The sequence below is a fragment of the Pelecanus crispus genome, chromosome 2 (genome assembly GCF_030463565.1).
Source record: "Pelecanus crispus isolate bPelCri1 chromosome 2, bPelCri1.pri, whole genome shotgun sequence".
In the NCBI taxonomy this organism is placed as follows: Eukaryota; Metazoa; Chordata; class Aves; order Pelecaniformes; family Pelecanidae; genus Pelecanus; species Pelecanus crispus.
Window position 1 is genome coordinate 164,580,889 of NC_134644.1, and position 9,875 is coordinate 164,590,763.

The following is a 9,875-nucleotide window of genomic DNA, read 5'->3' on the forward strand; positions in this document are numbered from 1 at the left end:
GTAATTTTCCCAGGCAGGGCATGTGGACACAGTCCCTGGGAGCCTCAGGGCAGATTTTTGGTAAAAATAAAGGTGATGCATACTGAGGTGAAGGTCTGGCATACAGATGAACTCAAAAGTTTCTGCAGGACCCGATATCTCGATTTTGCCAGGCTAAAATCTCAGAGCTTGTGTGTCATTAGCTGCTACATCTCTCCCCTCCCTGATCACCCATCCTCTCGGACTTTCACTTCCTCGCTCTGATTTGGTTATGCCCGTGATGTTGAAACACTCTTCTCTGTGTATCTCCTGCTGCTACTATTAGTTCCTTATTTGCTTTCTGAAATCTCTTACATTTGTTTACAGATGAAACCCTCTCAACTTCCCCTAAGTCACCACCTCTGCCTGTTTGCATGTAGAGACCTCGTTCATAATTTTACTTTTTCCATTAATTTTAAAGTTCCATATTCTTTCTCTTTTTGGTTTCTTTTCATGCTATTTCCCTTTACTCTCTGGAGTTTTCCAGTGTATAGCTCATATTCTTTTCCTTTCTTTCCATTTTCCTGGGGCTGCCTACTACAGAAGTAGTTGTCTGTCTTTTCTCCCAGTAAGTTTGATGCTTTTTTTGTTCACACGTAACTGGTTTTTTTCCCCCTGAAGCTCATGTAGGCTGTACAAATGCAATTTGTTTCACCAATCCATAAGAGAAAGTCTCCCCAAAATAAAATCTCTTCTAGCTGCACTAATTTTCCTACTAGCTCCCCAAGGATCCCATCTTCTGTGCTTTTCACAGAAAGTCTAGATTTGAGGTCGTATTCTTTAACTAACTAATCTTGCCTTGCCCAGGACAAGACAGGTTGGAATTTATGGGACTTGCTTGGCACATGGAAAACTTGAGAACCAGCCCCTGATTGAGATCAGCAAGGGACTTGAACTTTTGTCATCTTTGTACAGCATGGAGGCCCTGCCCACCAGATTATTGACCATTCTGAGGTGGGTGGCTCTCAGAGATCTGTGAAAGTTTTCTAGAGGTCACAGATTTGTCCTGATGTGGAATGGGGGAAATCTCAAAAGTGGAAGTGGTTTGGGAAAACCATTTCCCACAGAGCTGCCACAGGGCTCATATCCTCTGCTTTGTATAAGTTGTCACAGTGTGGGGATTGGGCAGGTTTGCTGCTAATTTCAACCTTCTCCTGGACTTCAGGGGCACTTACAAAGTAGTAACTTGAGACCTTTCCCTCGTCTGCTCCCCGCAGTCCTGAGCACGGACACCACACATTGCTGAGTGCTTCTCCCTCTTGTTTGTCCCTTAGAATAGCATGGGCCTCTTCTGCTCCTGTGAAACTGAACATCGGTCCAACTTCCAAGCATGATTTGCCTTGGTATGGAGGATCACAACTGCCTTCACCCCATCTTTTTAGAACAAGCTGTATTTATTTCTCTATGTTGTGAACCCAAGGCAGAATCTCCATCTTTTATTGCTGTTACTTCTCTAGATGAACATTTCCTTCCTCTTTGACAGTTTATGCAATAGGGTAAAATTGCTGTTAGGATTGGCAATACATCTTTTGATGGACACATACAGGCAATTGCACTAGTCTATCTCCTAAAAATAAAATAAACAGAAAAAACCAAAAGTGCCCAAGTGCCCCATTTTTCATCAGTCACCAGAAACGAATCTGTAATTTTAGTTGGAAATATTGAAAGAACAAGTCGTCTTCTTTTCAGTTTAAAGAAAATCAGCTTGTCCTTCCCCATTATTTACAGGTGAATCCATAACCTTTTCTGCCAAACAAATCCACCAAATACTATTTTGTCTTTAGATAGTTTTTTTCCTGGTGTTCCTCCCCACCCCCCCCCGCCCCCCGCCATATGGCTGTAATGTCCTGATTTTGCATTTGTTTTGCTGTTTTGCACAGGAATAAGGAAAGACAACTCTAATTTATGTGTTAACTTTTTAAAGGTGTAAAATGCAGTACAAGATGCAAAGGACAATAGAACTGGCTTATACATGCAAGACCTGATTACTCCAGTCATAGGCTACTGCATTCTGGTCCATATCCTTAAATTTTTGCATAAGCGCATCCTTTGTTACTGGAGCTGGAACTGGAAGGATGAACAGCCTCTATCAGCATTAAATTAAAAATCTGTTAAACTTTATTAGTGTTATTAACCTGCAATCTAAATTCTCCATCTGACATAAAGACAAACTAATCCTCACACAAAACTCTGACTTCCTATAAAAATACACTGACCATTAGCTAATTTTTTCTTTTGTTTTCTTCTCTCGGTTGTTTTACTTTTATTTTCGTGACCAGAAAACTTCAGCCCTTTGCCTGTGGGTAAACAACTAAGTTGTATAAGATCGAAACAAGCAATATTCATTGCAATGAAAGTATAAGCAGACCTTTTGAGTCTCATGCATTCGAAGTGAGATTGCTTCATCCTGCACTACAGATTCCTTCTTTGCAGTGGCTGTATCATCCACTGGTGAATAAAAATTGAATGCGTTTCCTCCAGCAGCGTGCCACAAGGAACTGATTTGGTCCAGAGTGGAAGGAGGAGCTGTGGAGTATGTGACCATTGCCACAAGCATTGATGTTGCCTGACCATCGGGAGGATATCCAAGCCACCCGTGTCAGGAATCTGGTCACCCTTGTTTTCTTCTCATCCTCTGGCTTTGAGACTCCTGCAGTCTCCTGCAAGTCATCTCTTTCTGCTTCACCTTTCTCCTCCATGGCAGGGGAAGGGTGTCTCATTTGCTGCGAGGAGATACTGTGATGCTTCAGGAGCTGACGACTCCAAAGACTTCTTCAGCAGAAAGCTGTTGGCATTTGCAGTGCAGCTTCATCACGGAACTGAAGTGAGCAAAAAGGTTTCCAGAGACAAGGTTTTGTGTGACATCTGCTGCTTAGACTTCAAGGCATTTGCAGAGGTGAAATAAGCATAATAATAATAACTGACTAGAAAGCAAATCCTTTCTCTTTAAAGTTCTTGTTAAATGCAAACTGCAGTGGTAGAGGAATGGAAAGCATCAATCCAGATCATTTACTGTTACCCCCAAGGAGCAGATTCATTGTCTATTTTCAAAGGATTGCTGTACAGCTATTAAAGAGCATTCTTGGCTTCTTGGGGAGGAGGGGAATGTACCCCTATTGCCATTAATTATTAATAATCGCTGGCATCTTTAATGACTTCAGAAAGTGATCAGTTCATTCATAATAACCTCTTCTGCCTGCCCCCTTCAGATCCTCTAGGAAAAAAGCCCAACAGACAACAAAATGGAGCTACTAGATTTCAAGGTGACTAATGGGACTTACATAGCATAAAATGGCAGGTTGAAAGCAGAATTTCGTTAAAGGATGTTGCTGCTTATATGGCTTTAGAAATGCAGGACAGTTTATTTCAATAAAAAAAAGCAGGTAGAGACAGAGACAGCCATAAAATAACCCAGCTACTGAAATGTCATTACTTTCACTTAGTTTTGAGTATGCAAATAAAGGAAAAGAATGAGGAATTAGGTATTCAGGAAGTGTAGGTCGCCAGAAAGGCTAGTTAAAGTCAGTGGCAAGAACTGGGATGCTGGTCCCAAAGGGAAATCTGTGCCAAGTGAGAAGGGAATTGCCCTGTGGATGTATTTAGTCTACAGCCATTTGGGGTGCAGCTTTCGTGCTATGTCTTTACAGTGCCTAGTAAAATAAGGCCCAAGCTTGTGACTAGGAATCCTAATGCTGATCCCTAACAACAGCCAGCATTGTTAAAATGTCAGCAAGAATGATAAGAGGTATCAGACATTTGGGGGTAGTGGGAAAGGCAACAGCTATGTTTCTGCTCTTTTATTTGCAAAAATGGGTTCTGGCTGTTACAGATCCGCTGAGGATTGCTTTGCTCCTTAGGAATAGAACAGGAAGGAGAAATAATAGGAAAATATTTTATGAAGTGTGACAGCAGATGGGCTATTAAATATGACTCACTGTGTGGTGTGCTGGCAAACACTTACTAATGACCTTGTGAGTCGGTGGTCACTTCGGCAGAGGTTATAGACTTGACAGGCCATCTCTGCCTGGCAAAGGTGAGCCTGAGCCTAGCGAGCATCATGCTGTTCTGAAACTTGTGATGCCAAAAACATGTTATCTGAGTCAAGGAAACTGAATTACGTGAATAATTAAAATTAATACCAGAGTTGAGTGTTGTGGACTATGCGGATGCTGAAGTTATTTCTGTCCACAACCACTTTGTCAGTCTTTTAAGTTATCAAACAGAGGGGCCTGTGCTAAAGGTGGAGGTACTAAATGGGGGTATCTTACCCACATATTAAGTAGGGGTAAGCCAGGGGAGGATTGGATGTGGCATGAAGGTGACAAATGGAGTGAAAATGCCAGAGCCATCTACAAATCGATAGATCCATGTTTTATTTGTCCTTTAAAAATCAGCTGAGAAGACCACCATATGACGCATGGTAGGGAAGGCTCCTGCTGCAGAAAGCAAATGTACTGGCTAATCTAATAATTCTTATCTATGTTTAATATCTGTGTCACAGATGACAATTTAATCATCAGGTCTTCATGAAGCCCGAAGATCACTGGTTTTAGAATGGCTGTAGATCCATACCACAGGCACAGGAGACTGTCAGGGGAAAATGACCTGTAACTCTGGTGTCAAAGCTCTCCTTTGATGCTTATATTACAGAGCATCTAAATCACGTGTTACAGCCTTTCTGATTGTATTGCCTGCTGCAGCAAACATGTAGTCCTGTAGCTGCCTGTGATGTTTCCAGTTCCAGGTGCGTTTAATTTTGTTTACAGCTGCACTGAACTTGCACAGAGAAATGCTTACACCTCTTGCCAGTGCTTTGAAGGCTACATGATCTTGTGGAATAATGAAATTACTGTTCTGTTATTACTTTAGACTTTATATAAGAAGATATAGGAGGCATGAAATAGCTTGTATCTGACATATATTTGGGGTATTATGGGAATCCAATACTTTTTTTTTTCCTGTGGGCTGGGGGAGTTGTGTCTCCTTTGCCTTGGGCAAGCAGTTTCTGCCTAGGCTGCTCCAGAGGCCACTGGAGCTGAGCAGAGAAAAGTGTGTCCTCTCTCCTGAACCTCACTAATATGTCTCATTGAGTTATTATAGGGAGCCTGATCTTTGCTGGAGAAACCATCTTGGGAGGGTAAGTATGAAGCAGTTGCCAGTGAGGGCAAACCTGAGGGCATATCTCTGCTGAAGGTGCAACATTGAGAAATTTCATGGCAGGGCAGGGAGGTAAGAGAGGTTGGGAGGAAGAGCACCTCCGGTTTCCCAGCTCTTTGAGGGAGAGGAGAGATTCCCTGCCCTCCACAGTCACAATCTGCAGACCTCCAACAAAAGGGGGAGCAAATGTCAGCATCTTCCTCTTCAAAACTTACTCCTGTAGTGAGTTCAAAGGGAGTTTGAAATATTCTTTATAATACCTATAGGACTTCAGGATTCATATACCTCACTTTGGCCAATATTCGTGAAGACTGAACAGTTTAGTGAAGCTCACACACCATGTTTTCCAGATCCCTGCACCAGATGGATAATTTGACTCACTGCAACAAATCAGAGCAACCTCAGTTCAGTGACCCTCATGGAGCTGTTGCAGCAGCAGGGTATGGGCTTGTTCAGGGCTCATTCCCAGTGCATTCCTGGAGCTAGGGATTATTCGGGATGGTGCAATACTGGATGTCCTCCTGCCACTGGGAAATCTCAACAAATGTTGCCCCACAGCAGTTGCAAAAGAACAGCCAAGAATTTGGCCTACGATGTTCTCTCAGGTCTTATCCCTGTTCATAGCTATGCAACCCACAAGAATATGGAGAGGCAGAAGGAAGCAGATGGCTCTCTTCTGACAAGAAGGGACTGTGGGCCCTTGTGCAATAATCCTGCACTACCTATTTTCCAAAAGCTTCATTAGCCACTCTTGCGCAAAGCCATATTAACACTATCTTAGGACAAGTGTCAGAGTCCTCATACAGCCTCCTGAGCTTCCTGAGGCCAGTGCAAGTGCCTGCTTTTCCTGATGCAGGAGGATTGCCTGTGTAAACTTCACCTTGTGACTTCAGCTGTGTAATCTGTATTCAGAAAGGGTTGCTGCCTTTGGCCCTCTGGCTACCTTTGGCTGTTAACCGGTGCAGAGCGTTGTGGCAAGGGAAGTGCAGCAGACACAGCTGGAGGTGTTGTCAAGGGGGGTGGAAAGACATCACAAGTGGAAGGCAAGAGTGAAACTCTAATTGAGACTCTGTAAGATACTGTGAAAATACTGTGTCCACTCAGTGGAGCATGCACAGAAAACACAAAAAATTCCCTGCCCTACATCTTGTGCTACACTGTGTCTCTGCAGGTTTCAGTCCATTTCCACATGATGATTCCTTTTATTTTGTCAAGAGGTATAGCAAGTTAAATCGTAGAGGAAATGGGCTTGTTTTCCTTCTGTTTCTTCTATCTACTCCATAGAAAGCTGCGGTCCCTGTAGGACCCCAGCTTTCCCAGGATTACAGACCAGCCACCAACATATGTGATGCAGGAAGGCAGCTTGCTCTGCAGGTTCCCACTCTGAGACAGATTTTGAGCATCACTCACCAGCGAGGCCCAAATGAGGCGCTCTCAGCCCTAATATGAACTCCATTCCTCAACGAGAGTGCTCACGCTCTCCATCCCCTCTACTTGCGGGCAGATACGTGTTGCCTAGGAAAATTACCTTCTGTAATTGGGGGTGGATAGGTATAAATGAACTTTTTTCCTCTGTGCCAGGAGTGCAGCAGGGCCTGGCAGCAGCGTATCAGTATGGGCAGCTCCCGACCTTTTTACAGCCAAGCCTCTCTTGAGAAAATTGGCCACGTCTTCATCCCTTCCTGAGTCCCCACTTTCTTCCCAGCCTGGTGGTGATGCTGACACTGAGCTAGCAAGACTACCTGAACCTATCTGTCCTGTAGTGCTTTCTCCATGGCTCCCTGTGTGAGAAGACCCTGGAGCTGCCAGAGCTCCAAAAAACCTTTTTCACGGGGGTAATCCTTGCTTCCTGCTTGTAAGGTACTCGTATTTCACCAAGCTGTTGGAAACAACAGCTCCGTTATGTCCCATTCCCACTAAAAATGGGGCTTCTGGGTGGCTATGATTCCCAGGAGCCGATATCAATGCAGGATCAGGTTCTTACAGAGGAGGTTTTGACCTGTTTGGGTAAAAAGAGCTGAAAGGACATCAAATCATAAAGTAGGTCTGCTAAAAGTTCAGAAAGATTTCTCTCATGAAAATGAGGTTGGTGCAAGGAGACAGCTTTGCTCAGCATTTACCTTCTGCAAATTTCCACCCCAGTCAGCTGCAATCATGTAAAAGAATGAGTAAGAGGAATGAAGGCCAGCATTTTGCAGTAAATTCCTGGTTATCTGAAGATTTCCTCTGGACTGAAAGGATAGGTACTATCATCTGTCACAATGGTGTTTAGATGTGATCAGGTAGAAACAAATATCTTGAACAAATGCAGCAGAAACAGCTTTAAGATGCAACGAGTGTTCTGACTCAAAAAGAAGGATTTCACAGGGGAAAAATCCAAAGTAAAACTGCAAGAACAATGCTAATTAGAGATGTGTCAGGTGCTTGGCTCTGGATTACTGTTATGGTAGTGTGTGCATTTCAAGGACAAATCACAGGCAAGAACCAGGGTAGAAGATGTTGAAATCTCCCCATCATTTTTTTTTCCTTGAATTGGCTCAGTGAAGTCCTTGGGAACGGAGGCTGGAGAATGAACCGTGCTGAAGGCTCACTAGCCCCAGCTAGTATGCTGTCTGCAGCTGGTTTCATTACTGGCTAAATTGTTGGAAATGCAATCCAGAATGAGAGGGAAAACTGAACTCTGTGGTGAAAAACTGGAAGATAATTTTTTAACTCTCACAAACCCGCTATGCTTCCCAGATTCAGACAGAGCTGAAAGTGGTGATACTGTGAGAAAAGACTACTTCTGGCTACGCATCCTACCTCACTTCAGACTGACAGAAAATTTAGCAAGAAATGTTGAGCTTCACAACTATACACAGATATACTCCCCAGGGTCCCTGCTGGCTAATTAGTGCTCTCCCTGCCGTGAGCAGTGATCTTTTCAAAGTCCAGCTTTCTTTCTCTGTTAAAACCAAAAGGCTTTTGCAGGCAAGGGCATTAGTTGCAGGTGAAAGCTTCTTTTTAATGAAATTGGGACCAAGTTTCTCCCTGAGATTTTGATCAGCCATTTTGTCTTCTTTTTTTTTCTTAAATTTCTCACAGATGTTCCTTCTGTGTCTTGTCATACAGATACCACTTCAGTGCTTGCTCCCTGGGTTAGCCTGCACATTGTAAGACCCCTCTCTCATCACTTTCAGAATATATGAGACAATCCTACAAGTCACCAGTTTTGCTGGTTATATAGTGACATTGGAAACCTTTTCCAATATACTGTGTCTATGAGAGACAAATCTCAGCTGATGCTGCCTGTCTGTCCTAGAAGAAATTCCTTCTTCTCAGAAGACTAACCTGTTATTGGTCATGCTTGGGAAAGACCCCTGAAGGTTTGCTAGGTATGATTTACACTGTTTTCTCTTGTCTGCTCTCTCAGCATTCAGCCATTTGCTTTCTTACTGTTTTGATGTTGTCTATTGCAGTGGTTTGTGTTTAGTATTTCACTGGACCTTAATGTTAGGATAAAAAGCAGTGGTAAAATGAGACATTTAAAAAGAATGAATTGTGTGCATATGCATATATATCTATGCATGTGAATATTAGTCACCTGATATATAACAGGATTAATAACTGAAAAAGTGGTTTTTCTAGCTGAGCTGCTTTTTTCAGACCCTGTAACTATGATTTACAAGGGTGTTTAATGCACTGATCCTCACGACCCCCTCCTTCTGCTTTCCTCCCCCCTGCCCTGCACCCTACACATGCAAGGAGGAGCTTGTCCTTGACTGGGAGAAGCGGAGAGATGCCCAGGCCACGAGAGAGATCTCTGACAGTCCAAGTCCTGTCCTAGCACCCTGCTTCTGGGCTTTTGCCCCTCTTTTCACCTAACCTGTGCGTGCTCATTGTCGATGGCTGTGAGCGAGCGGAAACCTCTCGCTGAAACCTCTTTCATACAGTCAAATTCAAGTCTGCACCAGCGACCCTGCTGCTTGCTTTTGCTGTCACTTTTGATCTTGCAGGGGATGAGAAAATACTTGCATGCAAAGTTGTAAACTGCTTGCCGTTCACCTGCCTATTCTATTCTATTAATAAAAATATTCTGCTTATGGCACATCCTTTCAAGAGGGGAATACTTAGCAGATGAACTAAGGCACTGGAGCGTGAGTACTATTAGCCACACTTGCCAACAGAAAGAAAGAAAGAAAGAAAAAAGATATAGTAAGGCAAAAATCCCCTGGTTTGGAAAATATTTCCTGACTACCTTACCTCAGCCACATACTAGGGAATCTAATCCTGTTAAAATTCCTCCCAAGTCCTTTTATCCTCGTAACAGCATTTAACTTTATATATCTCTTATGAAGAGTTCTCCAACAAATTATACTACCTGCATAAGCATCAGTTTGGGGTTTTTTACTATGTGATTTTTTTTTTATAGAAGGCTCTTTGTACACTGATGGCATTACATGGCTGATGAGTAATTTGATTTACATGAAATAAAATGGGGAAAATTACATGAGTAAGATGAGCTAATGAAGCATTGAAGAAAGAAAATGTTACTATGCTGTCAAAAAAAACCAACAAAAAACCTCTGTAGGCTGACAAGAAACCAGACAAGTAGACTCTCTGAGTAATAAATTTACCAGCAGTGTAAGACATTTTTAGTTTTGATAACGTCTTTACTGGGAATGTCCTGAACCAAACGTTTATGTTTGAATATCTTAAGA